General features: G+C 47.6%; 1 protein-coding gene across 1 annotated transcript in view; it reads right to left on the reverse strand.

Moving 5' to 3' along the window:
* Nucleotides 1-26,574, reverse strand: part of CDH23 (cadherin related 23) — a 3,939,560-nt gene that overhangs the window by 1,152,281 nt on the left and 2,760,705 nt on the right. The gene's annotated exons all lie outside the window — the stretch shown is intronic.

A 26,574-nucleotide genomic window follows, 5' to 3' on the forward strand; every position in this document is an offset into this window, starting at 1 on the left:
TTTACCTAGCAGGGCGCATCATGCGCACTGACGTCGATGGCTGTTGAATCGTCATCTTTGTGACCATACATGTGATGATGCAGGTACAAATAGTGCGCTCGCTACCCTGTGACCTCATTTGTCATTTGTTCCCATTGCACTGCTGCGTTAGGATTAGAGACTGAGCATTAAAGCAGAGTCATTGGGCCTCATTACGAGGCTGGCGGTAGCCAATACAGGCACGTTGCTGCCGGTATCAATTTTTTTCTGGCACCCGCGAATGGGCAATTACCAGGTCATGCCGAGTTTGGCGAACCCGGTAATTGCCCATTTGCGGGTGCCGGTAATAAGGGACTCCCCATTCGGCCCCATAGGACTGAATGGGAATGGGGAGGGTGGTAGCACCTTCCCCATTAATAACGGTAACAGTGTTAATAACGGTAACAGTGCTACCATCCTGTTCTGCTCACGGGTGCTGGTACGGCCACCAGGTTAGACCTGGTGGATGCAAGGGCACCTGCGATCAGAACTCCTAGTATGGCGGTACGGTAGCAAAGGTGCCGGTAGCGATACTGGCGCCGTTGTTGCCTTACCGCCATACTTGTAATGAAGCCCATTGTATAATTGCATTAGGGAGCTCCTTAACCGTGGGGGTAGGCTGGGAGTGCCATGAGGAATCTGTGGGAAGAACATACAGTAGAAAGAACATTACCAGGGTAAGTCATTTGTTCTTCTAATGGATTGTGTCCTCCCATTCATCTTAGATAGGCACCCATAGCAGAAAGACCATTACGGAGGAGGGAAGGAGCGAACTCCATGGGGATTAAGACTTCAGTTGGTGGAAGACAGCCCTGCCAAAATAAGACTAATTTGTGGACACTGTGTCCAGGCAGTAGTGTTTTGCAAACGTGTGTATGGAGGAGCAGATCGCAGCCTGACAGATAAGCTTTATAGGTACCCCTCCTTGGATAGAAGAGCTGCCACACCTCTAATGGAATGTGCCCTGAAGCCTGCAGGTATTTACTTACCCACTGAGGTGTAGCAATAAGACACAAAAAGCACTATCCATCAATTTATTTATGTATTTATGTATTGCGCATTTGTTAGGTGCTTGTACAGTAAGTCAATTCTGTTTCAAAGCGCCCACAGGGCAGCAGGGAGGGAACATGGGACTGAAAAACAACAAATACATTGGAAGATAAAGACAAGCCTACTATGCCTTGTGAGTATTCAGAACGTGCAAGTGCAGCGAGATGAGGAGAAGTGGGGGGAAGTGCTGGAATATCCGTTCTTCTGGGTGAGCAGCAAATGAAGTGCATAGCAAGGTAAGTGCTATGAGGCCTGGTGCCGCATTGGGTGGAAAGTGCAAGCCTACAAGATTTAGGCCAGTGGGTGCTGCGGCAAGTACTGGGAGGTAGGTAGAGGCAGGGGCAATTGGGTATGGGGGTCCAGGTCCCCGAGGGATACATAAGGGCCCTGGCCACCAATCACAGCGACAGTGAGAATAGCAGCGGAGGGATGAAGGGAAGGAGGACTCGAAGAGGAAAGTCTTGAGAAGCTTACAGAATTTGAGGAAGTGCTGCTCAAGACGGAGAGGGAGGGGGAGGCTGTTCCATAAGAGGGAGCCAGCTGAAGAAAGTGATCGACCTTCGGCCCTCTGTTTAGCGAAACGCCTTACAACCAGAGAGTTGGTGCCAGAGGACAACAGAAGACTAGAGGGAGAGTATTTAGTAATAGAAAGTTGCAGATAGCGTGGACCCAGGCCCCTGGCAGCCTTGCGGTTGATGCAGAGGAATTTGAATGTAATCTGCACCGCAACTGGGAGACATTGAAGAGTATTTAGGGCAGGAGACATGCGGTCCCTGGGTTTAAGGTCAAGGATAAGTCTTGCTGCCCTATTCTGATTTGGCTGGAAGGGTCGTAAAGTGGAAGAAGGTAGATTCAGGAGAGGCTATTGCAGTAGTCAAGCCTAGAGAGAACCGGGGCTCGGGTAATATTGAGCTTCTGGGGGAGAGTGGGAAAAGGGAGAATTCCTTTGAGAGGGAAGAGTTGAAAGTGGGACTTCTTGGCAATGTCCTGAGTGTGAGGGAAGAAGGAGAGAGAGCAGTCGAAGATGACTCCAAGGTTTCTGGCTTCAAAAGAAGGAGCAGGGGGAGAGCCCCTAGAGGATGGCCAGAGTGAGGGGAAAAAAGAGGAAGCAGGGGTCCGAATGGGAATTATCTCAGTCTTGATGGTATTGAGGCAGAGGTTGTTGGAAGTACTCCAGGACTGGATGGCATATAGGCAGTCAGGAATGATGGAAGATGTAAGAGGGCCACCAGGGAGTTTGAAAAAGATTTGAGTGCCATCTGCATAGCACTGGAAGTAGGTAGAGAAGGAGGAAATGATGAATGCTATCTGAACAAGGTAAGTGTTGAAGAGCCAGGGGGAGAGGTTTGAGCCCTGGGGGACAACACAGTTGGAGAAGGAGATAGGTGAGGAGAAGGTGCCCAAAATGACTTAGGACGAACGATCAGTAAGGAAGGAGGAAAGACCGTCCAGTGCCCGCGCCAAAATTCCAAGGGTATTATGGAACTATTTTATGAGGATGAAATGGTTAAACGTATTGAATGCAGAGGAGAGATCAAGTAAAATGAGGACTGCTGAAGAGTTGGAGTCCAGAGATGCAAGCAGTTCTTCATACGTGTTCAGAAGATGGTTTACTTAGTTATTTCCTTTACCCGTTTTCGGGCCTGTATTTCCAATGAACAGCTGGTCTGCAAGCCTGAATTTTCTTGTCCTGGTGATGTAAAAACTCAGAGCCCTCTTGGGGTTGAGCCTATGCAGTCTTTCTTCCTCCTTGGATGGATGAAGAGCCAGGAGGTCGATAAGAAGGCTGGCAGACAGATTGTCTGCGACAGTTGAAACTCTGATACAACCTTCGGAGGAAATGTGGGACACACTCTTAGAGTCACCTTGGAGTTGGAAAAGACTGTAAAAAGTGGTTTCCCGAACAGGGCCTGCAATTCACTTAATCCCCGGGCTGAGGAAATGGCGACCAAAAAGGCCATCTTCACCGATAGTAGCCTCAGACGACAGAAATGTCATGGCTCAAGTGTGGAAGCCATGTGAAAAGTTAACAATAAGTTTAAATCCCGAGCCGATGCCATGTAAGGTGTCAGAGGGAAAGTGTTAGTAGGCCTTTTTAAAATTGCACCACCAAGGGGATCAAGAAGTACGACCCTTGTTCTGGCATGCTCTTGAAAATAGAAAGGGCCGCAAAGTAGCTCTGGATAAAGGCAACCTGAAGGCCCTGGCTTTCCAGATGAAGGAGGAAGTACAACATCCTTGAGGTGTCACATAAGAAATGATCAACACACATCTTCCAGAAGGTTCCAATCCCTGTACCTTAGCCTTTCAGTGGCCAGGCATGCAGGTTGAGCATGTGCAAGCTCGGGTGAAGAGCCAGCCCCCTCTCATGAGAGAGAAGGTCCGGCCTCCTGGGAAGACGATGTGGAGGACAGATGGCCATGTCCAGAAGGCCCAAACTGGGCGAATAAGGATCATGGTTTATCGGTATCTCTTCAACCTTCTGATCACTTAAGGGATGATGGAAATCGGTGGAAACGCATACAGAAGCTAGAAGTTCCAGTCCACCACCAAAGCAACCCCCAGTGCTCCTCTCGGGAAATTCCCTGGAGCAGAAGGGGTTGCACCTCCTGTTCACACTGGAGGCAAAAGATCAACTTGAGGGGTTCCCCAAAGGGCACAAATCTCTAGGAGAACTTACTGGCACAGCTTACACTGGTTGGAGACCGGGCCCTGACTGCTCAGTGCATCCGCCATCACTTTCTCCTTCATGGTGAGGTAAACTGCCGACTGAGAGATAATGTTCTGTAACAGTCAGAACTAGAGCTGCATCACCTACACCATCTCTTTTGTTGATATAGTGCACGGCCACTGTTTTTTCTGTCTTGATCGGAACAGCATTCCCCTTTATGAAGGGCAAAAAGGCCATCAGCGCCAGTCCGAACGCCCGCAGCTCTAAAGGTTTATGCACATTTTTGTCTCCACCAGGGACCACAACCCGCTCACCATCAACTCGTTCGGGTGACCGCACAAGCCTTTAAGAGATGTGTCCGTTACTATGGTCACCTCTGGCTAAGATTGCCAAAACTGTTCTCCCACCATCACGTTCTCTGTGCAAGTCCACCACAGACGATAAGGAGTGACTCTGTTTGGGACATGAATTAAGTACGTCATAGTGCCAGAGAACTACGACCACTGATATCTGAGGGCCCATTAGAGCGATCTCATTCTCAGCCGAGCCTCTGGCACCAGGAAAATGCAGAATGCCATTAGGCCGAGCCACCATAGAAATTTAGGGGCTGGCAGATATTGGGCGTTCTGGAATTTGGTGATCATCTGCAGGATGTGGAAAGGTCTCTCCTTGAGAGGGAAAGCCTTGCACGAGGGAGAATCCAGGACCGTTGAGAAGGTGTCAACTAAGACTTCTTTAAAAAGAGGTAGAAGTGACAGGTGCAATTGAGATGATCCAGGGCTTGATCCAGGGTCCGTGCTCTGATTATCCAACCGTACAGGTAGGGAAAGACGTTGATCCCCCCTTCCTGAGACTGCTTACCACTACCTCCAGAGCAGTGGTTCTGGAACAGGAGGTGGTCTGGTCCCAGGGGGAAAATCCGGAGGGTGCTTTAAAAATGAGAGGCAGTAACCTTAGGAGACTACCCGAAGTGCCCATGTATCTGAAGTACTGGTGCACCATTCTTGAGAATGGTTTGACAGGTGCCCCCCTAGCTGTATAGTGTGGCAGACATCCTTAAAGAGGTTTTTGGGCATGGGCTGCACTGGAGGGGACAGACATGGAAGCAGTTTGTGTCTTAACTGCTCTACCTCTGGGAGGTTGAGAGAAACATCTTTGACATTAGTTTTGATAGGTGGGGGGCTGTTTACCTTTTTGTCTGGCATTGTAATAGTGAAAGGTTTTGCCCTTCCATTTGTTTGGAAGGTTGAGTAGGCTGCCTCATCGCCGCACCTAAGCACTTTGACGCAGCCTTGGACACTTGCAATTTTTCGAGGCAGTCATGCTTTTTGCCCAAAGAGATGTGAGTTGTCAAAGGACATGTCAAGAAGCTTCTCTTGGGCATCCTGCGCAAACTTTCTGAGCCAGGTGAATCTTCGCATTACAGAACTCGCTGCCATAGATCTACCATCATTCCATAATGTGGTTGCAATGTGGGAGAAAGTAAAGCCACTTTGCCTCTTTGTTTATGTAATGGGGAATGGTTAGGAGTACAGTGTTGCTGGATCTGTTGGATGGGATCATTTAGCGCCACATACCTGGAGAGAGTGGTGCGTGATCTAAAGCTTCTTTAAGGTTATTCTTTTGCTGCATGAATTAGTGGAGCATTCATAATGCTGGTGTGATGTTATCTCTTGGTCGAATCTCAGCAGCAACCTTGTGGTGTGACTTGTGGAAACATCCTAAGAAGATGATCCATGATGCCAAGAATTATGATATTGATGCAGTCGATTATCAATATAGCCAGGGTAATGACGTCAAGTGTTCTATGTGGAAGGGTGAGGAAGGGCATCACGTGCATGATTGAGCGCAGATGGTAAAAACACTTCTGAACCACAGTGCTGATCTATGGTTGCAGGGTTAGCCTGCTGTCCATCAGCATTTCTGTGTCTTTGAACACTTTTGATGTCTCTAGGCAAGTGCCTATCTCCAAAGGCCATAGACCTGTTAAGTGAGGTTAGGTGATAGCAGGGCAAATCAAGATTTCTGTTTTGACTGGGTTGAGGTTCAGGTTGTTTCTCATTATCTATGACCTCTCTTGTGTGGGGGCATTTTATGAGGGTGACATCTGTATCTTGGTTGGTTGTGAGTTTGAAGAGGTTTGAAGTTGTAGCAGGTTATGGTGTGTCTTTTGATGAGTCTCATAAATAGGGTCTTGATTAGGCTGAAGAGCATTTGTGATGAGCCAAATCTTTGAAGTACTCCACAGGGCATGTTTTGTTCATTCAGTAAGTGGGAAGCCTGGTGGTGTATGCTGTGTCCATAAGGAATTCAACCATCCATTGTAGTACAGCCTTCTAGCTCAAATTCTGTTTCACTGGTAAAGCACACATCTCTCACATTGCAGTTTCTTGGCGCTAGTTCTGGGCAGACCGGCAGCTGGGAGCATTCAAATGCAACAGAAAAGAAGCTTAATTTTCAAAAGCTGTCTAAATACAGTAGTTGATGATTGCTGGTTGTACAGAGTAAAAGAGGATAGTGTTCCATTCATTAACTGCAAAAATGAAAAGGAATAACAACCTTCAGCACCCTCTGCGGGGAGCCAGCCAATCAGGAGGCATGAAACGCGGGCTGACACTGATATTGTCAGCACGTATTCCAAGCCGCCTGATGGCCGGTTCCCCCGCCCTTCATCTTCCCCCACCGACCCTGCATTTTTTTTGTACACCCTCCCCCCCAATCCCCACTTACCTGAATGCTGAAGTGGCGGGTCCCACCACCACAACTCCCCGCTCCGTTTGGCAAACATGGAAATAAGACTCGGGCTCCATACAAAACCGTGCTAACCTATTCCATGGCATCCATGTTTGTATAGTATTTTCTCTCTGTGAACAGGACGCCGCGAGGCATTCTGGTAATGGAAAGAAAATACGTAACTTTATTTTTTAAAGCCATTAGCACCGGTGTGGTGAACTACACGGGTGCTAATGGCGATATGCCCCTTGCTGGTGGGCCCACCCTGTAGGTATCGGCCTGCCACCCTTGTTAAGGGACCCTCGCTGTGCTTGGGTCCTTAACTCAGGCAGCGGTCTCTTACCTACAGGTTCGGCACCCACAGTGGGGCATATTGCCTCATTAGAGACTGTATCTGTGAACATTCTGAAGAAAAGGGTTAGCTCAATACAAAACGTGGGGAGGACCGTAATAGGAAAATCAGAAGGTAAGGAAAGAGAGGGGAGTGAAACATAGACATTTTAATAGAATGTGATATTTACTAGGACACCAATGCAAAGTTGTAAACACAAGTGTATATGAGTGTGCCAGGGACTATTGGCAATTGGCACCAGCATGTTGAAAGTTTTGTTGTTGACTCATGCTGGTGTTAGAAAGGCCATGATGATGGGTTTTGTCGTAGCTCAGCAGTCCCCAATGGCGGAAACTAAAGAAATGCAGAATAAGTGGGACAAAAAAAGAAACATTTGCTTAAAGATTTTAAGGTCCAAAAGCATAGCAAATTTCGAATTTGACAAAATAGATTTAGTCCAAAAATAGCATTAAAAGTTGTTAATTTATGTAACTAGGGCAGGACATAAAGTCAGGTGAGGGGGCTTGCAAGGATTCCAAAGTGAAGGAGATACCCCAAACCACTATGGAATCAGTTTTCTTTGTATTGAATTTCAGTGACTTTGTGCTCATCCAATTAGAACAGTAGGACAGAAAAGGGATATAGTACAACATTACCGTTTTTTTTGGTATAAAACATGCATTCACCCCCAGAGGGGCCTTCTAGCCGCTGAAAGAAGATGTTCACTGTCACCCAACTCAGTGGTACTCACTTTATCGACCTCAGCAGGATTGAGGACTCAGTGGACCTGTTGGGAGCCCTTCAGTAGCTACCTTACTCCACGGTACCACAGACCTGGCATAGCAGACCCTAATGCCACCAAGGAAGCGAAGAAGGAGTTGAGTAGTGTATAAAGAAGAGTACATTAAGAAACCAAAGAGTTTAGAAGTTCTGCCACGGGTAGAACATAAGTGTTAAAGAGAAAGGGGGGTCAAAGAGAACCATAGGGAACTGGAGAACGGCACTTAGGGGGGGAATAAACAAAGGAAGACGTGAAACTGAGTGAGAGGGCTCCTGAGAGAGGAAGTGATGCTGGCGAGAGCAAGGCCACCAGCCTGCTGTATAAGCATTCCAGGGTAACGCCATGGCCTGCAGTGATGCACAGTCCTGCGTCCTGGGGCCAGATTACAGAAACTTTGTACAGGTGCAAGTGCAAAGTTTGCACGGAATTAGCACTAGGGCAAAGTTTGCCCTATTTTTAAAAACACTGGACACATTAAAAATTACTTCACCGCGACAAGTGCAGTTTGGCATATTAGGCTAAAATTACCCTAGTGCTAAAAAGATGCATTTTCACTATATGTTTTCACCGGGGCAATGTTTTCCCTAGTACTAATACGGGTATCAGCACTAGGGCAAACTTTGCCCTGATGAAAAATGCATCAAAAACCGATCTTTTAAGCACTAGGGCAATTTCTGCCCTGGTGCTTTTAATATGCCAAACTGCTCTTGTTGAGGTGCAATGGTTTTCAATGTGTCCCAGTGTTTTTAAAAATATGGCGAAAGTTTCTGTAATCTGTCCCCTGTTATCTTCCAATTAGGGAAAGGGAGTTCCAATGACATCTTCAGTTTATCGCAATCACCCCATGTCCAAGTCCCAATTGTCATTTGAACTCTTTTTGGGTTTTGCATGCTTAATGTGTCTGCCAAGGTGGGTCTATTCTAAACAAAACTAGGCAGAGGCGGAATGCTAATGGTGAAGTATGATTATACATTTAAGGTTAATTTGGGCATTCGCTTTTTCATGTCTTTCTCATATAAAACCTTCATTGTGAATTAAATAAATCATAAAATAAAATCGTAGGCTGTTCAACGACAGATAGAGGAAAACGTCAGCACAATACACATATCTTCTAAGGTTGAAAATACAATAAATGAGCAATGGTCCCCATCTAGTGGATTTTATAGCATAGTGCAGCTTCCGTCACTCCGATAAAAGGACGTATTGAGAATGTGTACGCTTTCATTTTTCTCTCCGCTCCCTGCAAAATGACCCCCAAAGTGTGTTCGGGGAAACATATAGTAAACCCCACATGTCCCTTTTAGCAGCAAAAGTCTGGCATTTGTCATTTATCTTATATGTATCATTCTCTTAGGACCTCAATGCATTGAGAGCTGAGCATGTGCACAGCCTTTCCCACCCTAATATTCTTCTCTGGTTGGTTCTTATATCCAACGGAATGACTGACGTTTGCAGCAATTGTATCCTCACATCCAAATCCTGAGGGTGTATGAATCAGCATACATGTCAATGCTACAAACATTTTAATCTTAGTACATGTTGTGAGATGTTTACTCAGTGATTCAAGCATACAACCATTTTATCACAGACACGTGTCAAACATAAAATCTCTGGTCATTCTTATGTTTCCAAAATGCTCTTTGATTTTATGCAAATCAGGTTGTCAGCATTGCTGGTGGTATTTGCCGTATAATTGGTAGGGCTCCTGTCATGTCCCTGATCTATCCAGGTAAGTCAAAAAGTAATATGCACAATTGATCAAGGTGTCCAAACGAAATTGCAACCTCCTATGGCTTGGGGAATCTTGTAAGTAAAATCACTCTTGTAAGGTTTCACAAACGAATTTTAGTGATCAAAACAGAAACCAATCAACATTACTCAGGAAGAGAACTGTACTAAACATAACAAATTTACATGTGGTACATATATTGGAACATTGTTGTCAATATATGTGGTGCAAGACAAAAGAACAAAGAGGTCCTAGGCAATTTCATGGGACCACACAATCTAGTCTAACATAGGTTGATTTAAACAATTCAAAGATGACAGTGTTGACATTAAACACTAAGGCAAGGGTTGTCGACACAGGTGTGTTTCAGCCACTGATAGCAGGTCTAGTGTGCTAGTGATTGGGTGGCCTTCATCAGGACAAGTGGAACAAAATGGTAGTGAAGCACTGATGCAAGATCCTGTGTTGCTCATGCGTTTTTTGTTATACATGTGTGTATGGGACTCCACTCAAATTCGTGGTGGGGTCCTGATCAACGTTCGAGGGGAAACTCATCACGGCTTCATCTTGTAGATGAAGGCATACCTGTTCAGTAGAGGTCTGATCAGACAGCCGGCGTAGTGGAGCGATCGGAAGGCCGACTGTGCCCGGTAGTAAGGTCACTATATATAACAAGAAACACACGAGCAACACAGGATCTTGCATTCAGTGCTTCACTACCATTTTGTCCCATTCTGTCAAGGGAACATCACTGTGGTCACTGCAGGACACAGACTCCTTTGTTTTAACTGTACTGCACACCCCTTTCGGTTGTTTGTTTCTTCACTGGTTGACTGTTTAGTTCGGACAGAAACTACCAAACTGACATCCATATCACTGAGCACCTGCCTTATATACAGGACTGGATGAAGGACAGTAATCACAAAGACAGATATAATCTCTATGGATTGAACAACCCATTGTCCCTGCTTTTCTGGGTTCCCCTAAACTGCTCTGACTAAATTATAATTATAATTGTTCTTTTATAATGTGCTTAATGCAAGAGATTGGTTTCTAAAGTGGGATCGGGATTCGAACCTGTGTTGCGCTGCGTTTTCTTGCTACCAAGACAAATGCGTTGCCCCTGAGCTATCCCCCTCACCAAAAGTAAGGAATGTGAACCCGTTTACGACACAAAAGATCAATGAGCATCTCACAAAACACAGTTCTCTCTAGGCTTACTAAAGCACATCCTTCCCTTACAGACATGACACAGCGGTGAGGAGGGATGAGTATCGTACATGATTGTACATGGGATTCTCCAAGATAATTATCCAACGGCTTCAACTTCTAGGACATATGGCAGCAAGAATGCTGCTGGTTCTCGCGTCAAGACACTGCATCACCCCTAGGCTGATAACCCTACAGTGGCCACTGATAACCCAGAGAAACGAGTTATAAACAGTCTGCATCATTCAGCATGCATATCGAGTCCAAGGCCCTACATATCTGCTTACCAGGAACCCAAGGTCCTGCATGGAAATGAAAGTGTGGCCTGTCACCCCCATTCGAGTTAAGTCTCTGGCATTTCATAGTTTCAAACTCTCGAACAAGTAATCCTGCAGTCTTAGATCAGTAGATCTCAAGATATTTAGAAAATTCCCCAAAATCAAACTCTTTCAGCAGGTGTTCAGTGTCTGAAGTTTAAAATGGACACTGGACTCTTTCTAGTTAGACAGGCCAGTAGAAAGACATGACTGGCTGTCACCATTTTCCCAGAACTGAGTCCAAAGACACAAAGGATATGTTTCAAGGATTTTAATAACGTTTTTGGTACACTCTGGAAAGGCCAATGTCATTATGACAAAACTCAACAAGTACAGTGTCCGGACACTACCTGTGATCATACAATAAAGATGTCTAAGTGTGCAGGTTCAACGGGAGGGAGGCACCAGTGGGCTTTGCAGTGAAAGGTTCAAAAGCACAGGGGCTCCCCCTCTTGCTCCATAGGGATTATTCAACATAGTGCCAGTGTTCTAAAGTTTCAAAAAACCCTAAAGCCCTGTGGCAAGTACAAATCAAAATCCTTCCCACGTCACAATGAAAGTAGTGTCCACAAACAGTTCATTGCTCACACCGCAGGGAGGGTGCCCCTTCGTCGCTTGGGTCTTCAGAGGAAAAGATTGTCTGGTGCTCTGACCCTCTCCTTGGGCTGTGGAGGTTTCCATTCCACAGACCCAAGACTCCAAAGTAGATGTGTGATTCAGGTTCTTTCTGACAGCGGTCTCTGAGGCTTCTCCCTTGCATTCCCACCTAGTAGTGTGGTGGGAGCTTCCCACCAGACCGGGAATAGGGTCGCACTTGCAAGATGGTCTGGTTTGCTTTGGTGGGGATCAGTGGGGGACCTTACATTCACTTCTCCTCTCAATGTTCTCGCACGGGCCCTTCTCCATTCTGGATAACCCTAGGCTCTCCTCCGCTGCCCCCCCTCATAATGGCACCATCATCTTTCTCCACCTGCCTCTAAAAGCTTCACTGGACGCAGGTGGTCCCCTGGCACATCCCTGTTCTCAATACCTGGTGGGCAGTCATCCTTTCTCCTTCCTGCCTATGATGTAAACTATCAACTTCTGGAGTATTTCCCAATCCCTTCCTTTCTGGTCGGAAGGTGTCGCCTTTCATCATGCTGCCAGCAATGCTCTCTCCATCGGATGGAATCTTCTCTTCTTTGTGTAACTCTCCCTTACCTTCACATCCTCTGCTCTCTCTTCTCCTCAGCAATACTGTTCTCCTAGACATTCTACATTTTTGGCTCTTGTCCTTCTCCCTTACACAACTGTCCAGCCCAGTCTCTTTCTCCTCTCCCATCTCCTCCACAGGCCCCACTGCAGCTCCCCCAAGATACTGGCTAACTGGACTGGTTGGGGTTTAAAGCCTGGTCTCAGCCTAACAAAGCAATGATTGCTAATTAATAAATAACATCAAATAAATCAAGAAAATGGGTATGGGCTGAGAATCAACGAAGGCCAAGATGCGAGCTTTGATGGACAAGAAGGAATACAGTGGAGCAGCGTGGAAAAAAGGACAAAGGGTGAGAGGCACTTTGGAGGACTAAAGGGTAGGACAGAGAAACCAAACAAAAATGAACGAATGAGATACGAGATTAATAGGAGTTAGAAGTCATTATACAAAGCAATCAGACAAGAATGAAATGAGACAAGGAAGAGAGACAGACACATGAGGAGTTAGTGGAGAGTCCAGTGAGTAGAGGAATAAATACTGTCAGATAGCGAAAGGCAAGGTGCAAAATAAATTCAAAGACCAAAAGAAGAGGAAGCCAGGAGGAGTATGGAATGGGCAAAATAGTATAAGGTAAAAACGAATTACAAAAGAGACAGAAGGAATAAGGAAAATGATGCGGTCTATGACACAAATGAGATGAAAGAAAGCAAGAAGGGGGAGAAAAACTGCAGTAATGAGGAATGACTATGGTAAAAAAGAAGAGGTACCTGGAATTATAGATGATGATGCTTCAGAATGAACAAGGTTAAAAACAGGAGTGAAGAAATAAGGTAAAGGAGAGAGGAGAAGAAATAGGTCTATGCTGTGAGGAAGAGGAATAAATGCACGTCAGAGATAGGGATGCAATATATCATATCATGGTGGAGAACTGGGGAGCAAGGAACTGGAAGTAAAACAGAGAACAGATCAAATGAAGAATGTCATGAAATCTTATGGACATTGGTTCTACCATTGGCCCTCTGTAGCTATTTTAACTTATCATCCACTAAACCTTTACAGAAATACGTGGCTCTGCCCATAGAAATGAATAATTTGATTGCTTTGTATGTCTCCCAAGTTCTTCAGCCAAGGACATATCGATGCTGAAAGGAAATGATCAAGAACGACAAAAGTATAAAGACAATCATGAAAAAAGTCAACTGCAGATGGAGATGGAAATACATAGGGGACCATGGAACACAGAGTAGAAGCATGAGTCTGAGCAAAACAGGGGCACAGCAGTGGTAAAGGGTGCCAGCAGAAGACAGTGTCAGGGGGAGCATGGTGTAACATACACAGGCCTTCTGGGGCCGCCGGTCGACCAGTTCAGTCCACAAGGCACATGGGACTCTTACCCTAGCCTCAGCGGTAGAGGCCCGGAAGCGGGGCCTGGCTGCTAAGGTGGTATCCACACCAGACAGTGGTCCGGCATTGTCAACACCTACACATTCCACGTAACTTCAATGACCAAGGAGTACAGTGTGAGTAGGCACGAGGTGCCCTGCCACCCCATCCCACAGCTGCCATAGAGGCAATCGCAGCATTAAACCTGACACCCACCATGGCTGTAGTGATGGATGAATGCCTAATGCACTGGCTACTCTTATGCCATCGTCTTCTAGCTAACGTTTCTAAGGCTTCTTCGAGGCGCTGTCTCCCCTCCTCTCAGCCGAGCTCTCCCATCGTGCATCGTGACATGTCTTTTCATAGACGTCTTTTTAAGTGTCCGCTTTGTGCACTTTTGGTCGAAATCAATCAATTAGATAGACAAGTATGTGCACGTGTATAAGGGGCTATGGATGTGGGGTGTTAATGGGGAGAGGGGTGGCGTTGTGGCCTGGAAAGAAGACATCAGATGGACCCTCAATCCAAAAAGAAACCATCCAAAATACGGGTTGAATAATTAATTTCGACAAAATGTGCACGAAGAAAGTGCACACGTTGAAAATGCATCAGATCAATGCTCACGTGCCATTGGCTATTGCTACTTGCTTCACTAACAGAACGATGCAGCTAGTAATGCTCTATGTCAAATTGTTGACTACATTTCTTTGACATTGGGACACTCAAGTTCTCATTTCTCAGGCCTAAACCTTGGGGGACATCTTTCATAACCAACTTTCAGCCAGAAGAAAACCGGAGGAGCTTCAGAAAATACTGATCAACATACTCATTTTTAGTTTTGGCGATTAGATGGTGTTTTAGCCAAAACTGTTGCATCAGAGTACAGATAGGGAGAAATGGTATATGCGCCTGCAAAGATTGTAGGTGTTGTTTGGTTATTTACCCAGCAATTGCCTGCCCATGGCAGTGCTAATTCATATGGACATTCCTATCCACGTCTTGCCACTCCCAGCCCAACACACATCCCCCTGAGATGTCTTACAGCTAGCTTTATCAAGCCTCATCATCAAACATTTTGTTCAAAGTGGTGCAAGAGTTGTTTCAAAGCAGTCCTCTGAGAGTTACTGACTTAATTGGAGATGTAAATGCATTACTGGCCTAATAAAAGTGTCTTAACTATGTGTGCCTTCAGCCACTCGATTTATGTTATGTTATGTTATGTTATGTTTATTGAATTTATATAGCGCTTTAAGCCAAAGCGGTTTACAATATAACAACAGGTAAAAAAGTGGGAGAAACCTATATACAAGCATAAACAGGTCATTAGAACAATAAGTAGAACTACTTACAAGGCGGGGTAGGGTAGAGGAGGGGTTAGGAGAAGGGAGTAACGGTGTAGGATTTGAGGTAGGGGGGAGGGAAGGGGGAAGGGGAAGCATATATACAATCATGAACAGGTCATTAGAACAATAAGTAGAACAAGGGGGGAGGGTGGGGATAGGGTAGAGGAGGGGTAGGAGAAGGGAGTTACGGTGTAGGATTTGAGGTAGGGGGATGGGGGATTGAGGGGAAGGGAAGGGGGAGTGATCTGGTGTCCCCATTGCCTTTAAGTAGTATTTGTTACTAATTTAAGGTCAGAGGGAAAGGATAGAGGATGTGGAAAATGAGGGGGGCAAGGGTAGGGCAGGAGGGCTAGGGAAGGGAAGTCGGGGAGGAGTATCGAAGATGAGCTTTCAGGGAGTGGCGGAAGGATGAGTAGGTAGGGGTGGAGCAGATGGAGAGCGGGTGGGAGTTCCATTGTAGGGGGGCCAAGAGTCGGAAGGAGCGGAAGAGTGAGGAGGCACATGGGGCTGAGGGTACAGTGAGGAGGTAGAGGTTTGCTGAGCGGAGAGAGCGGGAGGGGGAGTAAAATGAGAGGAGGGAGGAAAGGTAGGGGCGCTAGGTCATGGAGAGATTTGTAGACAAGACAGAGGAATTGAAATTTCAGTTGTGAGACAAAGGGGAGCCAGCCAAGTTGAGTGAGAGAGGAAGAAATAGAGTCTTGAGGGCAGAGGAGGCATAGAGTACGGATAGAGGAGTGGTAGATGGATTTTATGGGAGTTAGGTGAGAGACAGGGAGTCCAAAGAGGAGAGAGGAGCAGTAGAAGAGGTGAGAGAAAATGAGGGAGGAGATTAGGAGTTTGGAAGCATGGACTGTGAGAGAGGTGCGGATCTTGCAGATTTTATAGAGGTGGTACCGGCAGGCTCGAGAGGTTAGAGAGATGTGGTTGGAGAAGGAGAAACAGGAGTCGAGGTGGAGGCCGAGATTGCGGACATGGGAAGATATGGGGAGATTGGAAGGTGGAAAGTGGATGAAGGGAGGGGGAGAAGGGGAGAGAGTATTAGGAGGGAAGAAAAGCACCTCAGTCTTGTCAGTGTTGAGGGAAAGAAAGGGGTATGACATCCAATCTTTTATGGCCGTGAGGCAGGAAGAAAGAGTGAGGTGGAGGTCAGATGTGAAGGAAGAGAAGGAAATAAAGAGTTGGGTGTCATCAGCATAGAAGTGGTGGGAAATACCGAAAGAAGAAATGACTGGGGAGAGAAGGGAGGCATAGAGAGAGAAAAGAAAGGGTCCGAGCACGGAACCCTGTGGGACGCCATAGTTCAGGGGGAGGCTGGAGGTGGTGCGGCCGCCCCAGGAGACAGTAAAGGATCGATTGGAGAGGTAAGAGGTGAGCCAGGAGAGAACAGAGTCTTTGAAGCCGAAGGAGGACAGAGTGCTAAGAAGTAAGGGGTGATCTACGGAATCAAAAGCTGCAGAAAGATCAAGGAGGATGAGAATTGAAGATTGCTTAGCGTAGCGAGCAGTGAGGAGAGAGTTGAGGACATAGGCAGTCTCAGTGGAGTGTTTAGGGTGGAAACCAGATTAGAGGTGGGGAGGAGGGAGTGGAATGAGACGAAAGCTGAAAGTTGAGAGTAGGCAAGGCGCTCGAGGCGCTTAGAAATAAAGGGGAGAAGGGAGACTGGCCGGAAGTTGGAGGCAACAAGAGGGTTAGCAGAAGGTTTCTTCAGGTTAGGGATTATGGTGGCATGTTTGAAAGCTATATTTATTTGAAAGCTATATTTATAAGCAATATGTGTGTCCTTCACTGAAGTCGGATTAAAAACAAGCATTGGCAAAGCCACCAGTTTTTCGGTTGTGTATATGTACTAGGCATTTGCTATTATATATGCAGGTACTCACACCATTTATCAGCTGCGACCGTCAATGGCCAGTGAATACCAGTACAGGAGTGCTTGGTAAATGCCTTTCCCATGCCTACAAAAATCCCATAGTGTTAGCATTGTCAATGCTTGTTGAGGTTTGGCTCATATGGTCTCTTATGAATGCTGTGAGGGTGAACAAGGGACTATGGCTTTCTTGGAAGGATACAAATACGCCAGCGTGTTGGCTTTGTCCCACCCTCTCCATATTTATGCCGGTCGGCCATTGGTGGACAAAATGCCAACAGGACATGGGCAGCGTCTGCCATTAGGCCTCATCAGGGGTTGGGCAGAGTGGTAAAAATGTGTCGGTAACGCTATTAATCCTGAGTTTGGGCGGAAAGTGGGAGGTTTACCTCCAGCTTTTTGCTGGAGGTATAAACCTCCCCTTTCAACCCATTGACGGAGCTAATGCCACTGGCACTATTACTCGCACCTGCAATAGCACCAAAAAGCCCCATAGAGTCATATGGACTCAGAATAAATGGGCATTAACATCACCACCGCCACTCGGGGTCTGGCCGCGTTGCAGTAACGCTAATAGCGTTTGGTGGTACCCTGGCACATTTATCGTCGGGTTACCATCCAACCCGTGATGAGGCCAATTGACCCTTTGGTGCTCTCACTAAGATTTTGCATGTACAAGCTATTGAAGCGATCTGTTGCTAGGTTTTACCTGTCACATTAAATTGATTTGTGCCAAACCAGATGACTGTACAATTTAGACACAATGGGCCTCATTACGACCCAGGCGGTAAGTTACCGCCTGGGCCGTGACTTTACCACCATGGCGTAAACTACGTTTACGCCATGGTGGTTGGCGGACTTACCGCCCCATTCCGAGGTTGGCGGGGCGGTAAGTCCCCAATCCCCATTTACCCTTCCCCATTCCCATTTTTGCCCCATAGGGCATAATGGGAGTGGGGAAGGCGTTAATTACGCCACCGTAAATTACGGTGGCGTAATTAACTCCATGGTCCCTTAGCGCCATGGATTTTAACACCTGCTAAAAGCAGGTGTTAAATCCGCCATGGCGCTAAGGGACCTCGTACTCAGGCGGTAAGGGTCGGCGCTGTTTACGCCGCCGTAAAACCCTTACCGCCTGAGTCGTAATGAGGCCCAATAACTTTACTGTGTCATCTTGCAGCTCGCATAATGAAGACATCTGTCTCTATTGCCTTTCTCTAGATGTCTAACATTGTTGCACATTCTGGTGATACTAGATATCAGGGATTCTACTAATCAGCGTTTGCAGCAGTGTTTATTGACAATAAAACATGAACATTGAATGTTCAAAATCGAACGCGTGCACATGAATTTACTATTTTGCATGGAAAGTGTTTGGTTTAGTTAATTTCTTGACACATTTGATTTGTGATGCAGCTTTGAGAATGCACTCGACTAAAGTCCCAGAATGCACCCTGCCCCAGTGCAGAAGTCGTCAGAGAATTCTAGGTTCCAAAATACATTCTGCTTCTCATAATGCAAATAATCCTGGTGGACTACATATCCCTGAATGTATTGTTTATCACTTGATTAGTATGCTTCCAGAAAACTATGCATCCAATAAGCAGCCAACCTCCTAAATGCCGAGGACTATACACCCGGGCCCACCCGGATGGGAGGCCCGGGGCCGTAAGCTGGGAGGTGGGGGGTTTGTGCTAAGTCCGGTGGGGCAGTGCCTTTTGGCGCTGCCCCACTTAGCATGCACATGGTGGGGTCGGGCTGCTGGGTCCCTTTACAATGGGAACCCAGACAGCGCGTCTCCAAGACAGGAGGGTGAGGTGAGAGGGGCAGGTGACAACCGGCAGTCGCTGCCCCCTGTCACCTCGCCCTCCATACTTCAAAGGCCCCCCTTCCCATCCTGCGGATGCTGAGCGGGGGCCTTTTGAAGTTCAAAGAAGGGGCCGCCTTGCCCCCAGGCCGAATTTTGCCTTTATCTGGCGGGGGCAAGGTGGCCCTTCTCATGCTTCCTCCCCGTCAGCCACGAACAGCAGCAGGACGGCTGCAGGTCCGGGGAAAAGGATCGCCTTGCCTTCGCATTTCACGGATCTCGAACATCTAGAGCCCGGAGAGGTCGGCTCAGCAGTGAGCAGCTACAGACGGAGCTCGAGCACAACACAAGAAGTGAGCAAGCTTGCAGCAGCAGAGCCTCTGTAGCACCGCAAGCAGAGCGTCAGCCTCGGGCATACAAGGACATTGGTTCGAGCCCCGGAGAGAGCGCTAAAAATTATTTTTTTGGCAGAACAAGTTTTAAATTTCTCTCCGGCTCTGGGCGGACACTGGAATCGAAAAAGGCAGGTCGCTGAGGTCTGCACGGCAGTGAAAGTCCGCACACGGAGCTCGCAGAGCCCAAAGAAGGCGGGTCCTCGAGCACAACACAAGGAGTGAGCTGGGCTGCAGCAGCAGAGCCTCCATAGCACGGCAAGGAGAGCATCAGTCTCAGGCGTACAAGGACAGTGGTTCAAGCCCCGGAGAGGGCGCTAGAATTTATATTTTGCCAAACAATTTTTAAATTTCTCTCCGGCTCTGTGAGGACACTGGAATCAAAGAAGGCAGGCTCCGAAGAGCTCGAGGAGGTCTGCACAGCAGTGAACGGCCGCACACGGAGCTAGCAGAGCCCAAAGAAGGCAGGTCCTCGAGCACAACACAATGAGTGAGCAGGCTTGCAGCAGCAGAGCCTCCATAGCACTGCAAGGAGAGCGTCAGTCTCAAGCTTACAAGGGCTTTGGTTCGAGCCCCAGGAATTATATTTGGGCAAAAATGTTTTTAATTTCTCTCCACAGAGGTCAGCCGGAATTCCCAGACGCACATATCTGCAGACCTGCACTAGAAGGAGACTGAGTCAGAGCCCCAGCATTTTACCTCGCCCGAGAACTACAATAAGGGGGGCAGAGGACCCTGACCCACACAGCAAGTTGGGAAACACTAGGACAACCCATTACCAACCAGCACGCAGAGACCCAAACAGGCAAGAGATGGCCAACGCCTTATCCCTTAAAGACACATTACTCCTGGAATGGGCCAAAGCAGCGGAAGCCGTTCATGGCATGGATGTGGTGCAGGAAAGAATGGCTGAGCTCGCATCCACCAGTCTTAATGAGGATGACACAGATGCCCTGGAAGAGGAGGTCGATGGCGAGGAGGAGCCAGCAGAAAGGGAGCAGCCAGCTAGGAAGAAGCAGCGCCTTGACGTCCGCAGCATGCCTGCCTCTTCAGACACCCACCCAGGCACCAAAAGAAAAGCAAAATCAGGTACTGTGAAAAGCAATGATTTGGGGCCTATGCTTGAACAATTTTTAAAATGGCATAAGGGTGCGGGTGCTGGGAAAAAGAGGAGGCACAGGGATGACTCGAGCAGCTCCAGCAGCGAGAGTGACAGCACAGACACAGAGTCGGAATCGGGGGGCGAGGAGGACCAGGGCCACCTCAAAGCATGGGTTGGCCCTAGCCATGATGTACCGTCTCCAACCACTCATATGACTAAATATGGGAGGCGCACGGCCGGCAAAAGTGTAAATAGAAGCCTAAAGAAGACCTTTGCATGGCACATTGAGCGGAAAATTAAGAGAAAGATATGGAAAAAGCAATTTATTGACATTTTCTGCCTATTGGAATATGAAGAATTAGGTTTTGGCATTTCAAAAAGGGATAAGAAAGAGGAAGAAAAAGCGAGAGAAAAGAGGCCCACCCTGGAAAAGAATATTCAGAATTGGGAGGCCTCTTTTCAAACCCTGTCAACCATCCTCTTAAAAAAAAAAATTCCCAGAAGAGGGTACCGCATTGATTGCCTACCGCCATAGAATCCTAGAGATCCACAATACCTTTGGGCAGAAATCATGGCTGAACTACGACAGGGAGTTCACGAAGGAGATGCAGAGATTCCCTGACCTAGGCTGGGAAGAGGAAGACCCCAAACTGTATATTTCCCATGCCTTAAAAGAAAACTCAGCTCAGTGTGCTCAGAATAATAAGGACCAAGAGCAGCAAAGGCAACAGAAGGGATAGAAACAGGCAGCATAACCAGCATAGGTCACAACAAGACAGTGCAAATGCCAACAAAAACAAACTCCCGTTTCAAAGACCGCCCCCAAGGGGGCAAAAAGTGGGGCAGAATTAGGGCAGTTTGGCAACCGCAGCACGGGGGGCAAAGGGAGCACCCCGGGGACCTGCCGGTATTGCAACAGAGGGTCATGCAACAAGGGCACTGAGTGCAGATACAAGCACCAATACAGCACATGCAATGGTGACCACAGCAGCAACGACTGCACAAAAGCCTCTCCTTCCAGGCCCAGCCCAAAAGTCTCAGAGGGTAAAAACATGTATTAGTTATAAAATGGGGGCCTCACCAAAAAAATGGACCAACTAATAAAAATGTTAGAGAACTACCCTGACCCTGTAGCTAGATAATTCTTGGGTCAGGGCTTCAAGGATGGATTTCAGATCCCATTCAAGGGCCAGGGATCTCCCACTATACCCAAAAACCTAAAATCTGCCTCTTCCCTAGGCAACAGAATAAGAGAATAAATTGGTAAAGAGCCAATACTAGGGAGGATTGAGGGTCCCTTCCAACACCCTCCTTTCATTGAGTTTTTTATGCTTCCCCCTGGCCCTTGTGCCCAAGAAACAGCAGGGGGAGTTTAGGACGATCCACCATTTATCTCACTCACCTGGAAGCTCTTTCAATGTTGTCATCCTTGCCACTGAGGCTACTGTATCTTACAGCCGCGTGCAGGATGCGGTTGGCTTGGTAAAACTGTCAGGTAGACACGCTCTCATGGCGGAAGCCGACACTAAGTCAGCATTCAGGCTGCCGCCTGTGCACAAGAACACCTACCAGTGGCTGTGTTTCCATTTTGACAACAAATTCTGTTTTGATAAACGCCCCCCCCCCCCTCCCCCAATGGGCTGCGCCATCGCGTGTGCCTACTTTGAACAGTTCAGTTCTTTCCTACAAAGGGTACTCCAACAGGCCACGCCTAGAGCCAGAACGGTACACTATCTAGATGATTTCTTCTTCACTGGTCCAGCAGGGTCTCCCATATGCAGCGCATCCATTAAGTTATTCAGTGAAACCAGGCAGGCATTAGGGGTTCCACTGGCGCCTGAGAAGACGGTAGGACACACCACCACCCTGTCATTCTTAGGCATAGAGATTGACTCTTCCAAGAGGGAATGCTGCCTACCCATAAGACAAAATAGAGGACCTTCTAAAGACAATAAGGTTGATGACAGGCAGGGAATAGGCGACGCTACGGGAAATACAGTCCCTTGCTGGGAAGCTCAATTTTGCTACCAGAATCATGTTCCTATGCCGGATCTTTAACAGGAACGTGGAATTAAAAATGAGGGTGGGTTACTAAGCCACACCACCACATCAGATTGGGCAAAGAAATAACACTAGACATGGCCATATAGGAATCATTTCTTAACAATTTTAATGGCCAGGTGATATGGCGCAAAACCATGAATGGAGCAGACAAAAGGTCCTTGTTCACAGATGCGGCTGGCAGCAAATGATTTGGGGTATGTTTTGGTAACAAGTGGTGCGCTGAGCACTGGCCTCCCTGCTGGCAGAGGAGGGGCTGGTCCAGGAACATCACACTGCTAGAGATATTCCCCATAATGGATGGCACTCTATTTAAGGGGGGACTTGTTGGCCAGCACAGAACTGGTCACACGGTCAGACAACATGGCGGTTGTACACATGTTAAACAAGGGTGCTGCCTCCTGCCCTCTGGTGCTAAAAGTGTTGAGAGAAATGACAAAAAGTCACCCTGGAAAATAACATGGTAATAATTGGGCGGCACATTGCAGGCAAAGATAATAAGGCCGCTGACGCTCTGTCCCGTTTTTTCAGTTCTCCACTTGCAAGGCACTAAACCCACAGGCAGAAGCCAGGAGGACAGCAGTTCCAGAAGAGGTTTGGGCCACCATGGACACATCCAAGGCAACCCCCGCCAGCCAGCCGGTCACAGCTCTCCCATCTGGCAGCAGTTTCATATTACACTAGATTAGCGGTGGCACCCGACCCCACCCACGGCGCACTAACCAGATATGCTCTCAACGGTTGGTCCAAAATGGAAGGGGTCAAGACAGACACCAGGCGCCCCCTCAATTTTGCTAAATTACAAAATTCTGCTAGACACCCTCCCTGCAGTATGCAACAATGCCTACGAGAGCTCTCTATTTAGAGCTGCCTTCACACTCAACTACTCTGGGGCGTTCAGGATCGGCGAGATAGCCTTCAAAAACACAGGATCAGAGGTAGGGCTGTGAAACTGTGTAGGCCCAAAACTGACCAATTAGGAAAAGGGAGGATAATCCACCTGTACCGCATTGAGGAAACAGAATATTGCCCTATCTGCAGCACCAGGGCCTTCACGAACAAGCGCCCCAGCCGGGGGGGGGGGCAATTATTCAGACACAAAATTCGGTCTGCCCTCAGTAGATTCCAGGTGAGGTCTGTCCTCAGGAAGACTATAATAGCTATAGGATGGAATCCTACTGAGTTTGGATCCCACTCCTTCAGGAAAGGAGCAGCCACTTCAGCCTGGATGGGGGGGTTGCAAGAGAAAGCCATAAAAGGGAGTGGGGGTTGGAATCGGGGGCTTACAAAAGATACATCAGGAAATACTTGATTTAATATTATCTGCCTCCCTCCCCCCCCCCCCCGATTATCTCCTCATCATCCACCCATTTCGGGGGCAATGACTTGCCTCAGCTGGGCAGGACGTTTTTTCTGGCTCAAATCGGCACCTCCCTCAGATCCCTGGCACGCATGCTAAGACTTCGAACAGAAGTGAAGAGGTCAGAAATCATCCCTCGCCAACAGTGGCATGAGGCAGAGTGCAGCAAAGCCATGGAGATTTCTAAACGCAAACTGAACAAAGCCGTGGCCAATTTCTGCCTTTTTTATCAGGCCTCAAATTTATTAAACATGGGATCTCGGTACACAACCAGGCCATGTTCTGCAATGACAGGGTTCACCTGTCCATTGAAGGTATGGACATTTCACCAGGAATATTTTCTGGTCCCTGGCAGCCAGAGGCTGTACTTAATTCATAAGCTCTTATTTTGGGGGGACCTGGGAGACGCCGGTCAGCATCCCCTCAGGGTGGCGGCGGGGATCAGCCTCGAGCGGGCCCCTAATTGGGATTAGGGCCCCCCGCTCACCTGTTCCCTCTGTCCCCAAAATATAGTATTGTTATCCTTATGTGATGTTATGGCTGGTTTTTCTTTTGCACCATGGCTTGTACTAAAATAAAGCTTGTGGCCAAAGTTTTTTCCACCTCACATCATGGTCGTCAGTCTCCTCATTTCTGCAACTGACATTCCGTATTGCCTGTCTTGTCACACTTGTCACCCACCCGTGTCACCCGCATGCCACTCCCCAGCACAAAAACACTTCCAGGCTTATGAGCTACAACCAGGGGCGTCGCTAGGGGGGGGGCTAGAGGGGCTATAGCCCCGGATCCTTTGCTTGTAGCCCCGGATGAAGATCACAGGGCTACAAGCAAAGGCTAGCCCCGAACATTATTTGCCTGGGAAATCGAAATTACTGATGGCAGGTCGGCGGTACAGATATATGCAGGCCAGGAGGCTGTAGCAACGTTTGTGATTACATAGAATCAAAAACACAACTTGAAACGAACATTGCTGCCTCCTGGGCTGCTACTAGTGCTGCTGTCTGTGGCTGTGCACAGTCTACGCTTGTGCAGGGAGCCGAGCACAAACGCACGTGCCCTGCTGGGTCTCTCCTTGCATGCGCACATGCACAGTAGGCATTAGCAGGTGTGAGAAACACACTGTGCCTGCAGTCACTGGTGGTGCTCACTGCTGCGAGGAACTCGAGCTGCCACGAGTCGACACCCCCACTTGCTTGTGTGTGACCCCCCGGCCATCACTTACCCGTCCCCCCACATGCCATGTCCACCGTCGCCTAGGTAGGTAATATATGCGTTATATAGGCGGCGGTTTATGTTTTGGAATTGGAACCTAACCAACCTTATTTTAGACAAATGAGTGAACTGTCTAAAATAACGTCGGTTTGTTTGCAGCCATCTGTCATCCAAAACAAGTTGACCCATTTGACACAATGGGGGTAAGAGAGCGGGGCTGGAGGCCAGTCCTTGGCACCTACCATCGGTTTCCACTATTGGGTATGATGCAACAAGCACCTGACACGGATAGGCCCCTGGCTCAGACGAAAATCACTGGCAACAGTATTTATTTTTGATTTTCATTGTATTTTTAAAAAACGGCAGTCTCGGAAATACAGTAAAATTGAGCAGCCCGTACATGAAACATTATGCAATCAGGCCCAGCCTTATGGAGTGCCTGTGGAATAAGACCATCCAATTGTCAGCCGGTGAGCTGTCAGGCCCTTCTCTAACTACCAGACCCCATGACCGGTTGTAAAGTATTCTTTTACCTTCAAAGCGCCATTTCAGAATCCAGGAGAAACAGCTGTAAAAGTTCAGGACCGTTCTCGGCCCAGCGGCGGTTACAGTGAACTGGGCTCGAGCTCCGGTCCAATTGCAAGAACAGTTGCTGCTGATGCCAGGGCACGTGATTGCGTGAAACCCGAGGTTCGGACCCTCTTCAGGTAGGGCTGCGTGTCTCTCAGGTTTCCGTCAGTCACTCGCAGGCATGTCAGTCGGCAGACAGGAACTGCACATGCAGCTGCCGGGCCACTTACTATCGGCACACATGTGTGCCCCTTTTGACTGCCCATACACACGCAATCCCCTTACAGAGAAATCTCAGCATGGTGTAAATTGAGTACTACGGGTGCATTTCCCAATACTGGCCTTCCATCTAGTTAATAAACTGCTCTCACAGGCTTGGCCCTGGAGCCACCTCCGCGTAAACAGCTGTTTGCGCTACAAAAGGGGAGAACGGGAAGGGGCTGCCTTTCTGCAGTAAGGCGGGTTTGACACTTTTGAGGTGTCTGTCCTCAGGATACTTCGCTGATAGTGACCTCTAAAATGTGATTATAGAGAGTTTTAAGTACTGTTTCTGTTCTGTTGCTTAACTTGTATGCACATTTTGAACTTCCCTAACTCACACTTGAAGCTATCATGCGTCATAAGTATACTTAAGTGAGCAACCACGTTTGCACCTCTAAAATGTCATCTTATTGTATTGTTATTGTTCCTTGGGTAATGTTTAATTAATTAGCCACCCACTCCTCGAAGTGTACCAAAAGAAGTAGTGGGACTGTGTTCCCTGCTGGCCCACAAATCCATGATCCAACTTGTACCAACCCTATTAGTGAAAGGGCCCAATCATGAGAAGACTAGACACACTGCACTGCAACCAGCCTTGTTAATTAATTAGCATGTCTGTTTAAACATACATGACACATTGATGCTCTCATACAGTATCCCCAGGAAATACATAGGGGCCAGGCTAGATAGAAGCCCCACTGCAATAATCATCTCTGATGCCTAATTGTGAAGGACGGTCTGCTGCCATTTGAAACATGGAGTTATGTGTCCTTGCACTACATTTCTGTTTAAAACAAGTATTGGCAATGCCAATACTTTGGCTAAAATGTAGGAACTAGGTGGGTATTTCTCAAGATGCCCACATAGTTGCACCATCTTCCAGCGGTTGCTTGCTTCTGAGAATGCGGACCACCCTGGCAGTGCCTGGTGAGTGCCTACCCTATGCCTACCCAAAAACCCAACTTTGGCTTTGGCAGTGCTTGTTTTCAACCACACTTCATTGAAGGACATGTAGACTGCTTATAAATCGAGTGGCTGAAGGCAGACCTGGTTAAGACATTTTCAGTACATCTGGAGTGCATTTACAGCCCCATTTAAGTCATTAATTCTCAGACGACTGCTTTAAAAAAAAAAACACTGTCAGGCACGTTGATTGCAAAGTTTGATGGGAAGACTTGATTA

Source organism: Ambystoma mexicanum, chromosome 8, assembly GCF_040938575.1.
Source record: "Ambystoma mexicanum isolate Mex_15411 chromosome 8, UKY_AmexF1_1, whole genome shotgun sequence".
Taxonomy (NCBI): Eukaryota; Metazoa; Chordata; class Amphibia; order Caudata; family Ambystomatidae; genus Ambystoma; species Ambystoma mexicanum.